At 50.8% G+C, this 20,809-nt stretch overlaps 1 protein-coding gene and 3 pseudogenes across 1 annotated transcript in view; 1 reads left to right on the top strand and 3 right to left on the bottom strand.

Moving 5' to 3' along the window:
* Positions 1 to 20,809, top strand: part of B4GALT2 (beta-1,4-galactosyltransferase 2) — a 174,279-nt gene that overhangs the window by 117,884 nt on the left and 35,586 nt on the right. The window lies entirely within an intron of this gene.
* Positions 10,493 to 10,608, bottom strand: LOC149432883 (U2 spliceosomal RNA; annotated as a pseudogene).
* On the bottom strand, positions 16,181 to 16,386 carry LOC149432882 (U2 spliceosomal RNA; annotated as a pseudogene).
* LOC149432881 (U2 spliceosomal RNA) lies at positions 17,218 to 17,434 on the bottom strand (annotated as a pseudogene).

Here is a 20,809-nt window from a genome sequence, read left to right as displayed (position 1 = left end):
CAATGTGAATGCACAATCTCCTAGAGCAGTGGTCTCCAAACTGCGGCCCGGGGGCCGGATTTGGCCCTGTGCTTACCTATTCCTCCCACTGACACCAATGATGGGGCACTATTTCCCCCCACTGATACAATAGGACACCATTCCTCAAACTGACACCATTGAGGAGCACTATTCCCCCCACTGACACCAACTGGGCACTATTCTTCCCACTGACACCAATGATGGAGCACTATTCCTCCCACTGATACCAACTGGGCACTATTCCTCCGACTGACACCAATGATGGGGCACTATTCCTCCCACTGATACCAATGATGGGGCACTATTCCTCTCACTGACACCAATGATGGGACACTATTCCTCCCACTGATACAAATGATGGGGCACTATTCCTCCCAATGACACCAATGATGGGACACTATTTCCCCCCACTGATACAATAGGACACCATTCCTCAAACTGACACCAATGATGGGGCACTATTCCTCCCGCTGACACTAATGATGGGGCTCTATTCTTCCCTCTGACACGAACAACTGGGCATTATTCCTCTCACTTACCCCAATGAAGGGTCACTATTCCTCCCACTGACACCAACAACCGGGCATTATTCCTCCCACTTACACCAATGATGGGACACTATTCCTCCCACTGACACCATTGATGGGGCACTATTCCTCCCACTGACACCAATGATGGGACACTATTCCTCCCACTGATACCAATGATGGGGCACTATTCCTCCCACTGACACCAATGATGGGGCACTATTCCTCCCACTGATACCAATGATGGGGCACTATTCCTCCCACTGATACCAATGATGGGGCACTATTCCTCCCACTGACACCAATGATGAAACACTATTCCTCCCACTGACACCAATGATGGGGCACTATTCCTCCCACTGATACCAATGATGGGGCACTATTCCTCCCACTGACACCAATGATGAAACACTATTCCTCCCACTGACACCAATGATGGGGCACTATTCCTCCCACTGACACCAATGATGGGACACTATTCCTCCCACTGATACCAATGATGGGGCACTATTCCTCCCACTGACACCAATGATGAAACACTATTCCTCCCACTGACACCAATGATGGGGCACTATTCCTCCCACTGACACCAATGATGGGGCACTATTCCTCCCACTGACACCAATGATGGGCCACTATTCCTCCCACTGACACCAATGATGGGACACTATTCCTCCCACTGACACCAATGAAGGGACACTATTCCCTCCCGTAATATCAAATATGCATTGTTTACTCCCACTGATGCCGGGACAATTTCTACTTCCAATGGCCACAGTCCGCCCCCCCTCCCGAAAGTCTGATGGATAGTAAACTGGCTCTATTCTTCCCTCTGACACGAACAACTGGGCATTATTCCTCTCACTTACCCCAATGAAGGGTCACTATTCCTCCCACTGACACCAACAACCGGGCATTATTCCTCCCACTTACACCAATGATGGGACACTATTCCTCCCACTGACACCATTGATGGGGCACTATTCCTCCCACTGATACCAATGATGGGGCACTATTCCTCCCACTGACACCAATGATGAAACACTATTCCTCCCACTGACACCAATGATGGGGCACTATTCCTCCCACTGACACCAATGATGGGACACTATTCCTCCCACTGATACCAATGATGGGGCACTATTCCTCCCACTGACACCAATGATGAAACACTATTCCTCCCACTGACACCAATGATGGGGCACTATTCCTCCCACTGACACCAATGATGGGGCACTATTCCTCCCACTGACACCAATGATGGGCCACTATTCCTCCCACTGACACCAATGATGGGACACTATTCCTCCCACTGACACCAATGAAGGGACACTATTCCCTCCCGTAATATCAAATATGCATTGTTTACTCCCACTGATGCCGGGACAATTTCTACTTCCAATGGCCACAGTCCGCCCCCCCTCCCGAAAGTCTGATGGACAGTAAACTGGCCCTATGTTTCGAACATTTGGAGACCCCTGTCCTGGACCTACCAACAACTAGGTAGTGCAATGGCTTGCCTGACAGGATACAAATGAAATGGATTGTTCACTAAGAACTTCCTATGATCTGATTATATAACTAGGTCAGGGACATCAGAATTTGTACAATGAGTTAGTAAAGGGGCTTGTTTGGAAAAGATTTGTTACACAAATGTCAGAAGCATTCGTTTATACTGAACAAATGTCATGGTAATTTCTGTAAGAGGGTAATGCCTGTATCTTCAGCTCCACCTAGTGGCCAAAATGGTATATAGTTTTCTCATAGAGGTGCTTCAGAAAACCATACTGCATTTTGGCCACTAGGTGGAGCAGACGATACAGGCATTACTCTCTTAGAAAAATTACAGGACGTTTCACGAAGCTTGTACGAATCCTTCTGATGTTTGTGCACCGAATGTTTTATAAATAGACTCCAAAGTCTTGGTGTATGAAGAGGAGGTGTTTGCGCTGTGGTGTGTTTCTTTTCATGATTATGTTCAATCTTCACAAAACCCAACATATACAATTTCGGCCTGGTGGCCTGTTATGGTTCAGGGCTTGGCCCCCCCCTTTCCAGGCCTAATCCTTAGATGGAGGTGTAGAATGTGTCCTTCTAGTCCTCTGCATGGGGTCTCCCCTTAAATCCATACCATACACAAAGAGAATTTGAGAGGATCCCACTCTATTTTTTGTGGAGTCCCTTTGACATCCATACCAGACTTTAGGGGTCTGCTATGAATTTTTTTTGGGGGGTGTCATTTTTAACACAATCCCAACCCATTTGTTTATATTCAGCAGCTGAATGGGCCTCTCTGAGAGGAGTCATAATTTTCAGGAATGCAGCGGGTGCCGAATAACTGAGTGCGAAGCTGTCACATTGGGCAGTGGTAGTAATACGGCTCCGCTGCCACTGGAGGTTACACTTGGCTGAACATCCACTTAGTTTGATCATTCATCGAACCTCTGGACAAACAAAATTCGGTCTGACCATAGGTTCATACGAAGTTAGGAAATCATCCCTAGTAGGATAATGCAGACACCAGGGATGCTGTGTCTACAGCAGATACCGAGAACCGTTGGAAGATTTCAGTGTCAGGGAGAATGTAATATTTCCTATTGGCCACAAAGGGCACTCCAAGAGTCTGTGCAGGAGGAGTGGGGCAAGATTCCAAGAGTCTGTCCAGGAGGAGTGGGGCGGGACTCCAAGAGTCTGTCCAGGAAGAGTGGGCAGGACTCCAAGAGTCTGTCCAGGAAGAGTGGGGCGGGATTCCAAGAGTCTATCCAGGAAGAGTGGGGCGGGATTCCAAGAGTCTGTCCAGGAAGAGTGGGGTGGGATTCCAAGAGTCTGTCCAGGAAGAGTGGGGTGGGATTCCAAAAGTCTGTCCAGGAGGAGTGGGGCGGGATTCCAAGAGTCAGTCCAGGAAGAGTGGGACGGGATTCCAAGAGTCTGTCCAGGAAGAGTGGAGTGGGATTCCAAGAGTCTGTCCAAGAAGAGTGGGGTGGGATTCCAAGAGTCTGTCCAGGAAGAGTGGGGTGGGATTCCAAAAGTCTGTCCAGGAGGAGTGGGGCAGGATTCCAAGAGTCATTCCAGGAAGAGTGGGGTGGGATTCCAAGAGTCTGTCCAGGAAGAGTGGGGTGGGATTCTAAGAGTCTGTCCAGGAAGAGTGGGGTGGGATTCCAAGAGTCTGTCCAGGAAGAGTGGGGCTGGATTCCAAGAGTCTGTCCAGGAAGAGTGGGGTGGGATTCCAAGAGTCTGTCCAGGAAGAGTGGGGTGGGATTCCAAGAGTCTGTCCAGGAAGAGTGGGGTGGGATTCCAAGAGTCAGTCCAGGAAGAGTGGGGTGGGATTCCAAGAGTCTGTCCAGGAAGAGTGGGGTGGGATTCCAAGAGTCTGTCCAGGAAGAGTGGGGTGGGATTCCGAGAGTCTGTCCAGGAAGAGTGGGGCGGGACTCCAAAATGACACACATTCCTGAGCCTTAAAGTGTTACTAAACCCACAACAGTACAATCAGTCTGTAGATGCAGTAAAGCATGCTTGTTATACTCACTGTGGAACCTAAGGGGTTAATCCTCCGCATTGTGTAAAGAGGCTGTTTGATCCTGTCTTCTCTGATCCTGACCTTCTTCCAGTGTCCCTCCTCCTATCTCCTGATAAGACATATCGTGTGGAGTCACTCTGCATATGCTCAGTTTGGTGTGTATTGTTAGGTTTTTTTTTCCTGGGAGAGTGCATGTGATCAGTACAGGGCCAATCATCACTATGCAGACAGAGATCAGGGGTCCTGTATCCTCCTAGAGCAAAATGAAAACTCCTCTTACAAGCTTTAACCAGTGCTCCGCTGGACACTGATAGAAGTCACAAGACTGCTATATACTGCGGATGAAAAAAGGTATTTAGCAGTTTATATTTACTAAAATAATTGCATTTCCATGTTCTGTGTACTGTGGGAGACCAGATATAGTGAATGCGGGGTCCAGGGAGAGCGGATATAGTGAATGCGGGGTCCGGGGAGAGCGGATATAGTGAATGCGGGGTCTGGGGAGACCGGATATAGTGAATGCAGGGTCCGGTGAGAGCGGATATAGTGAATGCGGGGTCTGGGGAGAGTGGATATAGTGAATGCAGGGTTCGGGGAGAGCGGATATAGTGAATGCGGGGTCTGGGGAGAGCGGATATAGTGAATGCGGGGTCTGGGGAGAGCGGATATAGTGAATGCGGGGTCCGGGGAGAGCGGATATAGTGAATGCGGGGTCTGGGGAGAGCGGATATAGTGAATGCGGGGTCTGGGGAGAGCGGATATAGTGAATGCGGGGTCCGGGGAGAGCGGATATAGTGAATGCGGGGTCCGGGGAGAGCGGATATAGTGAATGCGGGGTCCAAAGAGAGCGGATATAGTGAATGCGGGGTCCGGGGAGAGCGGATATAGTGAATGCGGGGTCCAGGGAGACCAGTTATAGTGAATGCAGTGTCCGGGGAGAGCGGATATAGTGAATGCGGGGTCCAGGGAGAGCGGATATAGTGAATGCGGGGTCCGGGAGAGAGCAGATATAGTGAATGCGGGGTCCGGGGAGACCGGATATAGTGAATGCGGGGTCCAGGGAGACCAGTTATAGTGAATGCAGTGTCCGGGGAGAGCGGATATAGTGAATGCGGGGTCCGGGGAGAGCGGATATAGTGAATGCGGGGTCCAGGGAGACCAGATATAGTAAATGCAGGGTCCGGGGAGAGCGGATATAGTGAATGCGGGGTTCGGGGAGAGCGGATATAGTGAATGCAGGGTCCGGGCAGAGCGGATATAGTGAATGCAGGGTCCGGTAAGAGCGGATATAGTGAATGCAGGGTCCGGGGAGACCAGATATAGTGAATGCAGGGTCCGGGGAGACCGGATATAGTGAATGCGGGGTCCGGGGAGACCGGATATAGTGAATGCGGGGTCCGGGGAGAGCGGATATAGTGAATGCGGGGTCCGGGGAGAGCGAATATAGTGAATGCAGGGTCCGGGGAGAGCGGATATAGTGAATGCGGGGTTCGGGGAGAGCGAATATAGTGAATGCAGGGTCCGGGGAGAGCGGATATAGTGAATGCAGGGTCCGGGGAGAGCGGATATAGTGAATGCGGGGTCCGGGGAGAGCGGATATAGTGAATGCGGGGTCCGGGGAGAGCGGATATAGTGAATGCGGGGTCCGGGGAGAGAGGATATAGTGAATGCAGGGTCCGGGGAGAACGGATATAGTGAATGCGGGGTCCGGGATTTAGTAACACATTAATTTATAGTGGATACAAAAATACAATTATACATTACAATTAAAATACATATAATCTGATTACCAAATGCTATGTATACATTCATGAAATCAGTACGTAATATATATATATATATAATGTGTCTACTCGGCTCATAGCCTTTGAAATAACAACTAAAAAATACAAAATTCCAACCTGTTCTACGTACTAACAGTAAAGACTTGTCTCTTGAAGGGATACGATGCAGAGCCCCACCTCATTTTTACATATTTCTTGCAAAAACGTAAAGAAGTAGAAAAGATAAATGAAGGTGCCAAAGAAAGATATAAAAGAAAAAGATATAAAAAAGGATCCTTCCCTAGTATGGCATACCACCATGCTGTTACTGCTGCAGGCTCAGGAGAAGAATTCCTGATATTTCACCAAAAAAGGAAATTAATCCACCTAACTTCATGTTTTATGAAAGCCGTGTTGAGAAGGTGTCCCACCGTGGGTGGAGAAGAGGACTTCCAATGTGCTGGTGTACAGACCCTTGCCGTGTTGAGAAGGTGTCCCACTGAGGGTGGAGAAGAGGACTTCCAATGTGCTGGTGTACAGACTCTTGCCGTGTTGAGAAGGTGTCCCACTGAGGGTGGAGAAGAGGACTTCCAATGTGCTGGTGTACAGACCCTAGCCGTGTTGAGAAGGTGTCCCACCGCACATTGGTGGTATCTACCCTTTGAGATAAAACTGCGATGTAGCAAGCAGGCTGCTGGATCCTGATCAAGGAAGAGGCCAGTAAGATCAAAGCACAAACCTCTTGCAAATAGGGGCGGATTCAAGAACATTTCCGAAGAAGATATGAAAAGTGTTCCCCTATCTCTCCACAACGCCAACAGATGGGGGTCAGCATGGGAAAACCTACGATGCAGCTTCTCCAGAGATCTACACCGTCTAGTAAAAAGCTGATATCCTGATTCCTCCCGGAGGATTTATGTAGAAACTGATAAATAAAATCTCTTTGATCAGCAGAGAATGTTATATTTGAGTTTTCTCACATGGAAGAGAAATATATTTTAAAAATATTCTTCCCAAATCTATTAATATACATGAAATACTACATTACCGTGTTCAATATATTTCAAAATATATTTATACATCCTGTATATCCACATATATGTATATATATATATATATATATATATATATAGTATATATACCGTATTTTTCGCCGTATAAGACGCACCTAGGTTTTAGAGGCAGAAAACAGGAAAAAAAAAAAATTCTGAACTAATGGACTGCAGACACAGTACAGGAGATGACCAGAGACTGCAGACAGTACAGGGGATGACCAGAGACTGCGGACAGCACAGGGATGACCAGAGACTGCGGACAGCACAGGGATGACCAGAGACTGCAGACAGCACAGGGATGACCAGAGACTGCGGACAGCACAGGGATGACCAGAGACTGCGGACAGCACAGGGATGACCAGAGACTGCGGACAGCACAGGGATGACCAGAGACTGCGGACAGCACAGGGATGACCAGAGACTGCGGACAGCACAGGGATGACCAGAGACTGCGGACAGCACAGGGATGACCAGAGACTGCGGACAGCACAGGGATGACCAGAGACTGCGGACAGCACAGGGATGACCAGAGACTGCGGACAGTACAGATGACTGCTGACCTTTGGGGAGGTGGGGAGCGGGTACCTGAATTTGACAGATACCCGCTCTTACTTCCGCAGAGTTTTTGATCTTACCTGTTCCTCGATCCAGCCGCGCGCTGTCTTCCCGGCTTCTGTAATGGCGCTCGGCATGACAGCCGGGTGCCCAGTGCGCATGAGCGAGAAGCACTTGCGCTTTGTCATTGGTCCGGCGGCTTCTGGGATCTGTCATGTGTCCCAGGTACCGCCTTACCATTCACAAAAAGCACCGCTTCTTGCGCATGCGCACTTGGCACCCGGCTGTCATGCCCAGTGCCCACACTACAGAAGCCGGGAAGACAGCGCGCCGCTGGATAGAGGAACAGGTAAGGTTCCGCTGCAGAGCTGAGCGGCCGGCCCGGTATTCTGACACGGCCGCGGTGGAAATACCGGACCGGCCGCTCCATATTCGCCTTATAAGACGCACTGACATTTCCCCCCCAGTTTTGGGGAAGAAAAAGTGCGTCTTATACGGCGAAAAATACGGTACATACACACTGTATGTTGAAATGTGTTTTTAATTACAAAATATTTGTAAAAATACATTTTCAAATATACTGTATGTCTTTAAAATACATTTACTCTACATTTTTGGAATGCAATTACAAATATATGTAATAATAAATGTTAAAATTACTTTTATATATTAAAAAAATCTGAAGAATATATTTAAAAAAATATATGTTTTCAAATATATTTTTCATATATTTTGTAAAAACGCACTTCATCATGCAGTGTGTGTGTATGTATGTGTGTGTGTATATATATATATATATATATGTGTGTGTGTGTGTGTATATATATATATATGTGTGTGTGTGTGTGTGTGTATATATATATATATATATTGAATACAGCCAAAATTGTAGTATTTCAAATATTTTTAAAATATATTTCAAATATATTTTTCTTCCATGTGGGTTTTTCCCATGCAGCTGTAAAAGAGGGAGTAGAGAAGTCTGGAAGTGCCCTCCATGTGGCGTAGGCCCTGGAAAGGCCTCTCCGTACTGCTTGACCAGCTATACTGCAATGTATGTTTTGTACATAGACCCCCTCAAGATAAAATCTTTTTTTTTTTTAGTTTTTGTTCTACCAAAAAACACACTAACACCTACATCCAGCCCTGATCTATTTTCTACTTATTTTTTGCCACAAACGTTTTTTTTTTTTTTTTCTTCGCACAGACTTGTTTTCTAGTGATGTATGGCAGAGGAGAAATAGTACCAGGGTGGGCACTTGCGTTTTGTGGTTGGCTATCACAGTGATCAGGAGCCGGTCTTACTGGCTACTGATTGTTACTCTGAGACCTGAAGCTGATAGCGATCGCTCTGTCTCTGTGTTGGGGGCCGTGCAATGGAGCCCACTCCTAGCGCAAACACGTGCCACCATGGAGAATAGTCCACCTCTATCTCATTTCGACACACATGACAAACGCAGATGGATCCTTGGGCTGCCATTTATTTTATTAATTTATTGTAGGTACTTATATAGCGCCATCAGTTTACTCAGCTCTTTACATATATATTGTACATTCACATCAGTCCCCACCCCTGAGGAGCTTACAATCCAAGGTCCCTAACTCACACTCATGCATACACATATTTTTTTTAATGAAGTCTCATGGTGTAGTGAACATACTCACAAAACTAACACCCAGTGCCAAAAAAAAGTGAGCACACAAAAAAGTGCACAGGGTATACATCTAGCCCTGATCCCCCGGGGCGCAAGGCTCCTGACCGGGACTGAGGCACTCGCTGGTCCACATGGCCGAAACCAGGTGGACCACATTCTTCCAGAGGCATGCCGAAGCAAGGCCACCCCGAGTACTAAGTGGGGCTTCTCCGACCAAAAGGCCACTTGTCTCCCCCCCAAGACTTTCAGGGCAGGCCCAAGGACCTACACCCTACTAATTGGAAAGTGAAAAAGTGCCTCCAGGGCTGTGCAAATGTGCAAGTGACAAACATATACTGTATAAAAAAGGGAGGGAAGTGGATAAGTGCTTGTTGTGCCATAGTGTAGTACTATGGCGGGCCGTTCAGCCAAGAATAAAATGTTTCTCTGGTCCTGGCCAAAAGGCCCAGTCCTGGAGGCAGGTGCAAACAAAAGCGTGACTGGTGTAGTGACCAAGGTGCCTAAAACTCAAAGTGAACTCCCTCACCGTGTGACTTTCGGCACCCCTGGACTGCCTTTTTAAGTCCGCAAACGTGCAACTATAACGAAAAACCCGTAAGTGTTTCACAAAAAAGTGCAAGTGCAAAAACACCACACAAAAAGTGCACTTAGGGGTGTGCTGTGTCCTACCCCAAAAGGGGCTTGGACCGCTTACCCTGATCCCCCGGGGCACGAAGCTCCTGACGGGGACAAGGTTCCCACTTGGTCCTCCTGGCCAAAAGGCCTGGTGGACCACCGTTCCCTATGCCCAGCCGAAGCCGGACATTCAGTACTAGGCAAGGGGACTCTCCCGGAGAAGAGTCCTCTAGGGATCAGGGGAGGAAGGAACCGTATGGCCACACATCCTTCCCCTAGACTTCAGGGTAGGCCCGAGGACCCACACCCTCCATCCGTGAAAAACACACACATAAGGCAAAGAAAAAGTGACAAACGTGGGTAAGTGCTTAATAAATAAGAGAAAGAAAAAATAAAAAAGTGGTACCGTGCCGAATCGTGCACAGACCAGGCCCTGAGGCCCGTAGCAAAAATTGCCCTGAACTTAGCCAAAAGGCCTGGTCCTTAGGGCGCTGTGCAAAAAGAGGTGAAAAACAGTGGCCATGTGTCATCTTCACACCGTGGGGTCCCACACCGAAGTGTTACTAGTGACACCCCTGAGAGCGTCTTCCCCAGGGGGCACTGAGTTTGCGGACTTTTTGCGTCCCCAGCCCCTGGCCAGACCAAGGTAGAGCCGTCCAAATCAGGAGGTACTGGGTCTTTCCAGTCTTCCCAGAGGAATTACTCCCGGGGCCCCAGCTTAACTCGTGGCGCTCCCCGGTTTCTGTCCCTCCGGTACTAGCCTTCCGGACCCCCATCATTCCAGTGAGGGTACTATACAACAACCATCCCCGCAAAGCTAGAATGGTCGGGAGCACCCCCACTGGACACTGATAAGAACAGATACTACACTTGATCTTAGCCAAAAGGCCGAGAAGCGATTTTTTTTGATTGAAAAGATACTTTTATTGCAGAAGCATCAAAAACAACATGTTACGTGTAATCGGGGTACATCTCACCCTGTACTGCGACGCAGCGCACCACATAGCAATACAGTTCCAAACATACGATAAATACATTCAGGCAAATAAATACATTCGCTCAGCGGTATGATGCCTGACGTGATGTGCACAGAGGATGAATCCCCCGGATCACCACGTCATGCATGACGCCGCTTACCCCAAAAACTGTAGCATCCTAATACAATATACATTTCCTAGTCACTATGTCATGCACGAAAACGATAACTGAAAAACACTATCAACAATAGGCATCGGGTGTGTGGGGGGGGGGAAGGGGAGGGAAGGGGGAAACACAGGCCCGAAGCTTTATTGAAGGGACAAAGACACGCAAGGGGGAGTAGGGGGAAGGGGGAAATCTTCAGACGTCCTCTTCCTCCTTAAAGTCCAACAAGGAATAGTCTCTGAGCAGACTGAGGATCAGTCTGCGGCAGTCCTCAATGGACATCCTCTCCCGCTGGTGGATGAGGCGCTTTCTGGCGCACCATAAAGCGTCCTTAAAACAGCACAGCACCCGCCAGGCGCCGTCAATGTCCTCCAAAGAAAAAGTTCCACAGAACAGTCCATTCAACACCCCAAAGTGAGTGATGGCTGTCTGTGGCACAAAGTCCTTGAGTTCAGGTTCCAGGGCCCCCAACAGGGCCTGAGCAAATGAGCACTCCCAGAAAACGTGGTAAGACGTTTCCTCATGGATGATGCAGAAGGGGCAGTGTCTGTATCTGCTCAGGTTCCTGGCATGCATAAATGTCCTGAGAGGCAGTCCCCCCTGGATAGCCATCCATGCCAGGTCTTTGTGCCTGTTGGTGAGGATGTTGGAAGAAACATTCCTCCAGACCACCTTGCCGGTGTCTGAAGGCAGGCCTGGAACCGACTCCAAAATGTCGCTGGCTCGGATGAGCTTGTAGATCGTCTTTGGCTTCCACAAGTCCGGCTTGACTCCCTGCAGCCCTTGCTCCCTGATGAACTTGAAGGTATCCAAGTAGAACCAAGGAGTGTCCCAGTTGTAGGGGATGGAACTATCCCAAGTGTCCCACCCCAGGGACCTCCAGAGAGGCAACAGGAAGAAGCGAGACATTGCGTTCCCGCCAGAGTCCATAGTCCGTCTTGGCAAAGTTCTGCGGACGCAGTTGCAAGCAAAGAACACCTTCAGCTGGGTGGCGATGTCGGGCACGCCCTTACCGCCCTTGAGGGGTTCCTTGAACATGACTGCCCGCTTCACTCTGTCCATCTTGGAGCCCCAGATGAAGTGAAACACCGCCCTGGTGATGGCCTTGCAGGTGTTGACCCGGGGGGGCCAGGCCTGGGCGAGGTACTGCAACACAGGGAGAATCTCGCTGCGGAGTACCAGTGTCTTCCCTTCGATGGTGAGGTCTCTGAGGCTCCAGAGTCCAAACTTTTGGCGCATCTTGGCCAGTCTCTCCTCCCAAGACTTCAGGGCTGCGCCCTCGGCACCAAACCAAACTCCCAAAATCTTCATGAAGTCTGTCTTGATGCCAAAGGGCATGGATGCAGAAGAAGGCAGGAACCACTTTCCGAAGAGCATGACTTCCGACTTCCCGCAGTTGACCTTTGCCCCCGAAGCTTGGCCGAAGTCCTCGCAGGTCTGGACGAGCAGGTCGATGGAGCGCTGGTTGGCACAGAACACCGTCACGTCGTCCATGTAGAGCGAGCACTTCACTTCCCGTCTGTCTGGTCCCGGTGCGGTGATTCCCCCGATCTCTGGATTCCGTCTGATGCATTCGGCGAAGAGCTCTATACAGCAAACAAAAAGCAGAGGTGAGAGAGGACAGCCTTGTCTGACCCCGGAGAGAACCGGGAAGGGGTCAGTCTTCCAGCCGTTCACCTGCACGGAACTACAGATGTCATTATACATGATGTCAACATATGAACAAAACATTTCCCCGAGACCAAACCTGCGCAGGGCTCTGCACATAAACCCATGGGAGACACGGTCAAAGGCCTTCTCCTGATCAAGACTGACCAGGGCCGCGTGCACACGGCGGTCCTTGATGTATTGGACCGTGTCCCGGACAAGCGCTAGGCTGTCCGCAATCCTGCGGCCAGGAATGCCACAAGTCTGATCCGGGTTGATGATCTGTCCGATGACAGCCTTCAGTCTGTTCGCCATGACCTTGGCGAGGATCTTGTAGTCCACGTTCAGAAGAGAGATGGGACGCCAATTTTTCAAGTCACATCTCTCCCCCTTACGCTTGTACAGGATCGTGATCATCCCCTCCCTCAACGAAGGAGGCATCTTGCCCTCCACCACCATCTCCTCGTACAGCTCGAGCAGGTCCGGGCCCACGAGATCCCACAGCGCTACATAAAGCTCCGCTGGGAGACCGTCGCAGCCCGGGGTCCTGCCTTGCCTAAAGGATTTAGCGGCAGAGTGCAGCTCCTCCAACGTCAAGGGGGCGTTGGTGGCCGACAAACCTGCAGGATCAATAGTGTTAGAGATACCTGACAAGAACCTGTCGGCCGCTTCCGAGTTTGTTTCTTTAGGGGAGTAGAGGTCGGAGTAGTAGTCGCTGACCACTTCCATCACGGCCTCCTTCCCCTTCTGGAGTGTTCCAGTCTTGTCACGCAGCTCCGACAGGGGTGTGTGTCCTGAGTGGAGTTTCCTGAAAAAGAAAGAGTTACACTTCTCACCTTTCTCGAGATGCTCCACTTTGGCACGGAAGACAATGTGCCTGGATTCTTCCTCAAAGTGCTTTTTCAAGCACTTCTTGGTGTCCTCCAGGTCTTGCCTCACGTCCCAGCCACAGTGGTGAAGGTCCTGCAGGGACTGCAGCTGACGCTGCAGCCTCCTGAGTTCCTTCCTCCTGGCACACACTTGCTGGCGTCCCCTGGCCTGAAAGAAGCTGCGCAGCTTGACTTTCACGAACTCCCACCAGTCGCTGACCTTAGGAAAGAAAGACTTCTCCTCTCGCCAGGCACCGTAGATTTCCCTGAGCTCCGCTAGCAGTTCCTCATCGCCCAGCAGGGTGCAATTCAGCTTCCAGGAGCCTGGGCCCGGGGCAAAGCCCTCTCCCAGATCACCTTGAAAGTGAATGGCCCTGTGGTCAGAGAAAAAGCAGGGAACCATGGAGAACCCGCGGTGCCTGACTGCCCTGGAGGTGAGCACAAAGTCAATCCTGGAGCGCACGGATCCATCGGGGCGGCTCCATGAGTAGTTCACGGAACCGCGCCCCACGGATCCCACTGCGTCTCGCAGGGAGGCCTCTGCAATCATCTCCCGGAGCAGCTTCGAGGTGGCGTCGAGTTTTGCGTACATGCTGGAGCTGCGCCCATCCTCCTCTATCGGACAGTTAAAATCACCGCCGATTACTACTGTTCTCGTTGTGGCGAGTTGCGTCCGCAGGGTTTGGAAAAGTTCCAGCCGCGCGTTCTTCTCCGGGGGAGCGTACACGTTGATGAGCCTAACGGGCTCCCCCGCCCACGAACCATCTATGACCAGAAGGCGGCCACAGACGAGCTCATGGACGGAGTCAACAGTGAAACGTCTTCCCCTGATAAGAACCGCAACCCCTGCGGACTTGCAATCGCCACCCCCAGACCAGTAGGAGGGACCATGGGTCCACTGGGAGGACAAATGAGTGTACCTCCTCAGAGGGGGAAGTGCGCACTCCTGAAGCATGTACACATCACTCTGCTGTGTGGAAAGAAAGGTCAGCACAGTCTGCCTCCTAGACACGTCCTTTATGCTCCTCACATTAATGGAAAAGATAGATATCTCAGCCATCATGGGAAAGAGATGAAGGGGTTAGTCGGCAGGGGCTGTGCTTACCTCCCCTGGGGAGGGGGGGCGACCTCTGTGACCTCTGCAGGCTGACAGGTGTCCTGGCCCAGACCAATCTGATTGAGGACCTCGTTGAGGACCTCATTGAAGTCGGTGGAGAGATCTGGTTCCGACTGGGTCAGAGCCATCTCTTCCTCCACCTCTTCTTCCTCCAGCGTGTCGAGGTCCTCCCCCACGGGGTCGGGGCCTGCGGCATTCTGGAGGACGGCAGGCCGCTTGGTGGCAGAGGAGGTGTCCTCCGCCGCCGGGCTGGCCTGCTCCTTCTTCCGCTTCCTGTACCCCGCCGCAGAGTTGCTGACAGGGGTGACAGGGGGAAGGGGCGGGAAGTCCTCCTGGGAGGACAGGTCCGGGGGGGGTGGGACCGGGGCAGGGGCAGGGGGACCAGGGGCCGAGGGGCCGGGGGCCGGGACAGAGGGACCAGGGGCAGGGGCAGGGGGGCCAGGGGCAGGGGAACCAGGGGCAGGGGGGGCCAGGGGCAGGGGGACCAGGGGCAGGGGGACCAGGGGCAGGGGCAGGGGGGCCAGCGGCGGGGGGGCCAGGGGCGGGGGGACCAGGGGCAGGGGGGCCCGGGGGGCCAGGGGCAGGGGTACCTGGGGCCTGGGGGGGGGTTCCTCTTACCCGGGTCCTTTGGAGGCTTTTGTGGCGTTGGTTTGGTGGCCGGGCCCTTGCTCAGGGCCCCGGCGTACGTCCTGCTTCTTTCTGGGCAGTCTCTGTAGACGTGCTCGGACCGTCCACAGAGGTTGCAGGTTCTGGACCTTGGGCAATCCTTGGTCTCGTGACCTGCAGACCTACAGAACCTACAAGAAAGCACACTGCATTCCTTACCCTCGTGCCCCGGCTGGCCGCACTTGCGGCATGACTGGGGTAGGTCTGGGTAGTGTAGGAGTCCTGATGACGATCCCAGGGAGAAGCATTGTTGCAGGTGTTGGAGATCTCCAGCGGGACGATCTCTTAGTAGCCTGCAAAACACAGCCCACTTACCAGTCCAGAAGCCGTTGGTGTCTAGTATCCGGACTGGGTCCTTCAACACGACACAAAACCTTTGGAGGTAGGTGGCTATGTCTCTGCCGGGGACGTGAGGGTTCCTCATGGACACCGTGATCCTTCTTTCGTCCCTTTGAATGGGAGAGTTCGCAGCGAACTTTCGGAAGAGGGAGTCGGGTCCAGCGGTCTTCACTGCCTCCCAGTACCTTCTGCACACCTGTAGGGAGACAAATGTGACAAGGAACAAACCTTTCACGAATGACTGCACCGACAGGGTCTCTGCTTTGCTAAATCCTTGTTCAAGGATCATTTTCTTGCCAAAGACTTCCGGGGTCATCTCCGGGATTCTGCCGTCCACCTCTTTCAGCCGCAGCACGACTGTCTGCTTCATCCAGGGCTCCAAGGGAGGGAGACCGTCTGCAGGGCCGGAGCGGTCTGGGGTGGAGGTGGAGGCGGAGGGGGCTTCTCCCGGGGTCTTGGCGGTGGTGGCGTTCTGTGGCTTCTTCACGGTCTGTTTCTTCCCCATCTTGGCGCAGAGGAGTTCTCAGGAGGGCTTCCCAGAGATCTTGGTCGGGTTCCTTCTCCTTCTTCTTCCTCGGCGGCTTCACTCTCGCTTGCTTAGCCTTTGAAAAGGCTATTGAGCGTCTACTGCCCGGAGGTAGTAACGCAGAGTGAACAAGGGGGGGGGAAGATCACAAACTCGTTCTGTGTGGGGGCTAAGCCTCAAACCCAATAGCAGCAAGTAGGTGAAGCCGAATTTAATCGACGATCCTACAAGGCCGAGAAGAGGGTACCCCACACAGACCAAATGGCTTGGATAGATACAAGTGTTTCTCAACGTCCTAGCTGGAAGCCGGGACACCCCTAAAGGCAAGGTCGATACTACACTTGATCTTAGCCAAAAGGCCGAGAAGCGATTGCCACTCCAGGAGCACATGCACCGCGGGCTTCTTTCTCAGCCCGGCCAGACCAGAGCAGCCCCATCCCAACCAGGAAGGCATCAGAACTTAGCTTAGGGAGAGCCTTGCCTACCTCCGGGGACAAGCCTGGTGCACCGGGCCAGAATCAACCCCGGAGGAAAAGACTCCTCCACCACTCTCACCTTTCCATCAGAAGAAGTACTAGCCAGCGCCCCCACCCAACAGGAGGCACCTACATCCCCGAAAACTGATACTACACTTGATCTTAGCCAAAAGGCCAAGGAGCGATTCATACATACACATACTAGGGCCAATTTAGACAGGAGCCAGTTAACCTACCAGCATGTCTTTGAAGTGTAGGAGGAAACCAGAGTACCTGAAGGAAACCCGCACAGGGAGGACATGCAAACTCCAGGCAGGTGGTGCCATGGTTGGGATTGGAACCGACGACCCGAGTACTGCAAGGTGGAAGAGCTAACCATTTAACCATTGTGCTGCCCACATGGCACCCTGCATGAGATAGGCTGCTCTGAAGAACACCGCGGCCCGCAAAATGCCAGATCTGGTGTGAATGAGCCCCTATTTCCTCTATAATGTCTTCACCTTTCTGTATCTCATTCAGCAGGAGATTGGACATTTACTACAAACTCACTATCCACCATGACAGATGACTGGGGACAAGCCTGGTACACCAGACCAGAATCAACCCCGGAGGAAAAGGCTTCCCCACCACTCTCACCATTCCCACCAAATTCCATCAGAAGTGCTAACCAGCGCCCCCACCCAACAGGAGGCACCGGTATTCCCTCTCCCAATCACTGATACTCAGGAGCGGACTGACCATCTGGAAACTCGGGCATTGCCCGAGGGCCCGGGGTCAGTAGGGGGCCCCATGAGATTCCCCTGGTACCTTTTTCATAGGCTTTTTTAAGTTTGGGCAAGGACACAGGGGCACCATGATCCCCTATTGCCCGGGGGCCTCATGAGTTGTCAGTCCGCCCCTGCTGATACTACACTTGATCTTAGCCAAAAGGCCGAGAAGCGATTCATACATACACATACTAGGGCTAATTTAGATAGGAGCCAGTTAACCTACCAGCATGTCTTTGGAGTGTGGGAGGAAACCCACTCAGGCACAGAGAGAACATGCAAACTCCAGGCAGGTGGTGTCGTAGTTGGGATTCGATCCTACGGCCCTAGTACTGCCAGGCAGAAGTGCTAACCATTTAACCATTGTGCTGCCCACATGGCGCCCTGCATGAGAAAGGCTGCTCTGAAGAACACCGCAGCGCGCAAAATGCCGGACCTGGTGTGAATGAGCCCCTATTTCCTCGTCTTCACCTTTCTGTGTCTCATTCATTGAACATTTACCACAAACTCATTATCCGCCATGACAGATGACATCTCTCCCTCCCAAGCGGTTCCACAGAAGATCGCCTCGGCTGGTCAGCTGTTTAAATATGCGGAAACGAGACGAGATTTCTCCGAGACGAGAAATCAAAATGAAATTCCCCGCACATTTCCGCCGCCGTCCGATAAATGGCAGCACATCAATTGGCGCCTGCAAGCGAACAGAGCGACGCATCTCCGGCTATTATCCCGGCGATTCTCGTTTGGCTCAAAGCTTGCGATTGAAGAGCCGCGAGCTGCGAGAGCGCACAATGCCTCCGCTCTGATTCCTGCGCCATTGGCGGCTCCGGGCGGGGAGCTAAATGGTCTCTGTCAGTTGCGGATGACTTTCGCCGAGATTGAAATGTAAATTACGTTCGTCTTTTACCTATTTCAATTCATAATTAAAAAAGCTAATTAATCCCTTTCTATCATATCCATGTCCCCCTCACCGCCGCCGCGCATTCAAATGAGAATTGTTGGCGGCGTGTCGCGGGTTCGGCACGCTTTGTCTCATTCAGCTGCCTGCGTCCTTCGTGTGACCGCCTCCGTGGCTTTGATTTCTTCGAATCCCTCTAATAGGGGGGTATAGAGAGTCCTCCTGGAGTCCTGCAACTTCTAGGGAACTACAATTCTCAGCATGCCAAGGACACAGGGCCCTTAGATTTAGTATGTCAGAATTTGGAGGGTCCCTGAGTGTTCTTTGAGGGCCAGTTCACACTCCATGCGTTTCTAGCTGCTTTTTTTCTGCATCAAAAACAGAGAAAAATAGAAAATAAATAGAAAATGCAATTATTTATTAAATATAAACTGCTAAATACCTTTTCTCATCAGCTGTATAGAGCAGTCTTGTGACTTCAGCAGAGCACTGGTTACAACTTGTAGGAAGAGTGTTCATTCTGTTCTAGGAGGATGCAGGACCCTTGTCCTGTCTGGATGGCACTGATTGACCCTGCGCTGATGACATGCACTATCCCAAGAAAAAAAACAAAACTCTCTAGTAATACTCACCAAACTGAGCATGTGCAGAGTGACTCCACACGATATGTCATATCAGGAGATAAGGGGGGCACTGGAAGAAGGGGAGGATCAGAGAAGACAGGATCAAACAGCCTTTTAACAGAGTACAGAGGATTAACCCCTTAGGTTCCGCAGTGAGTATAACAAGCACGCTTTACTGCATCTACAGACTGATTTTACTGTTGTGGGTTTAGTAACACTATAAAAAAATTGGACAAACGATTTTCCACGAAGGTGCGTGATGGAACTGATAGTGGGTATTAACTTTGTGATGGGAGTAACTTTGGGTGGGGGGCCCATGGAACCCAGCTCACTTTGGAGAGGAGGTGGGGAGACCCGTCTCAGCTCCCTATATCCCTCTTATGTGTAAGTCACCCTGTGCCTGTTAGGGGTACAGGGTGATCTGTTCTAATATTGTGTAGACATGTCTAGGAGATAGGTGGTGTGGGGGTTGTGAATTGTTTGGTGTTATGTGGTTGCATCCCATTGTTCTATTGTTTGTCTTGCTTGGGAGCAAACTATTCTGGGATGTACAGTCAGGTCCATAAATATTGGGACATCGACGCAATTCTAACATTTTTGGCTCTATACACCACCACAATGGATTTGAAATGAAACGAACAAGATGAGCTTTAATGGCAGACTGTCAGCTTTAATTTGAGGGTATTTACATCCAAATCAGGTGAACAGTGTAGGAAATACAACAGTTTGCATCAAGAAAATGTTCATTTTTAATATTTTGCTGTGAATCCTTTACTGGCAATAACTGCCTGAAGTCTGGAACCCATGGACATGACCAAAGACTGGGTTTCCTCCTTTCTGATGCTTTGCCTGAAGTCCGGAACCCATGGACATGACCAAAGACTGGGTTTCCTCCTTTCTGATGCTTTGCCTGAAGTCCGGAACCCATGGACATGACCAAAGACTGGGTTTCCTCCTTTCTGATGATTTGCCTGAAGTCCGGAACCCATGGACATGACCAAAAACTGTGTTTCCTCCTTTCTGATGCTTTGCCTGAAGTCCGGAACCCAAGGGCATGACCAAAAACTGGATTTCCTTCTTTCTGATGCTTTGCCTGAAGTCCGAAACCCATGGACATGACCAAAGACTGGGTTTCCTCCTTTCTCATGCTTTGCCTGAAGTCCGGAACCCATGGACACTACCAAAGACTAGGTTTCCTCCTTTCTCATGCTTTGCCTGAAGTCTGGAACCCATGGACACTACCAAAGACTGGGTTTCCTCCTTTCTGATGCTTTGCCAGGCTCTCACTGCAGCTGTCTTCAGTTGTTCTTTGTGGGTCTTTCTGCCTTTAGTTTTGCCTTCAGCAAGTGAAATGCATGCTCAATTGGGTTGAGATCAGATGATTGACTCGGTCATTGCAGAATATTTCACTTCTTTTCCTTCCAAAGCTCCTGCGTTTCTTTTGCAGTGTGTTTTGGATCATTGTCCATCTGTACTGTGAAGAGCCGTCCAATCACCTTTGCTGCATTTGGCTGAATCTGGGCTGATAGTATATCTGTAAACACGGCAGAATTCATCCGGCCGCATCTGTCTTCTGTTACATCATCAATAAACACCAATGACCCAGTGCCACTGGAAGCCATGCATGCCCATGCCATCACACTGCCTCCGCCCATGCCATCACACTGCCTCCGCCCATGCCATCACCCCGCCTCCGCCCATGCCATCACCCTGCCTCCACCATGTGTTACAGATGACGTTGTGTGCTTTGGATCATGAGCTATTCCAAGCCTTCTCCACACTTCTTTCTTCCCGTCATTCTGGTACAGATTTATCTTCGTTTCATCCGTCCAAAGAATGCTTTTCCAGAACTGGTCCAGTTTTTTTAGATGTTTTTTGGCAAAGTCTAATCTGGCTTTTCTATTCTTCAGACTTCTGAATGGTTTGCACCTTGTGGAGAACCCTCTGTATTTGCACCTTGTGGTGAACCCTCTGTATTTGCTCTCGTGAAGTCCTCTCTTGATTGTAGACTGACAATGATACTCCCACCT

The sequence above is a fragment of the Staurois parvus genome, unplaced genomic scaffold (genome assembly GCF_062004578.1).
Source record: "Staurois parvus isolate SC_StPar_1 unplaced genomic scaffold, SC_StPar_1.0 ptg002065l, whole genome shotgun sequence".
In the NCBI taxonomy this organism is placed as follows: Eukaryota; Metazoa; Chordata; class Amphibia; order Anura; family Ranidae; genus Staurois; species Staurois parvus.
The sequence above is the reverse complement of the archived record's forward strand: the minus strand, read 5'-3'. Positions and strand labels throughout refer to the sequence as shown.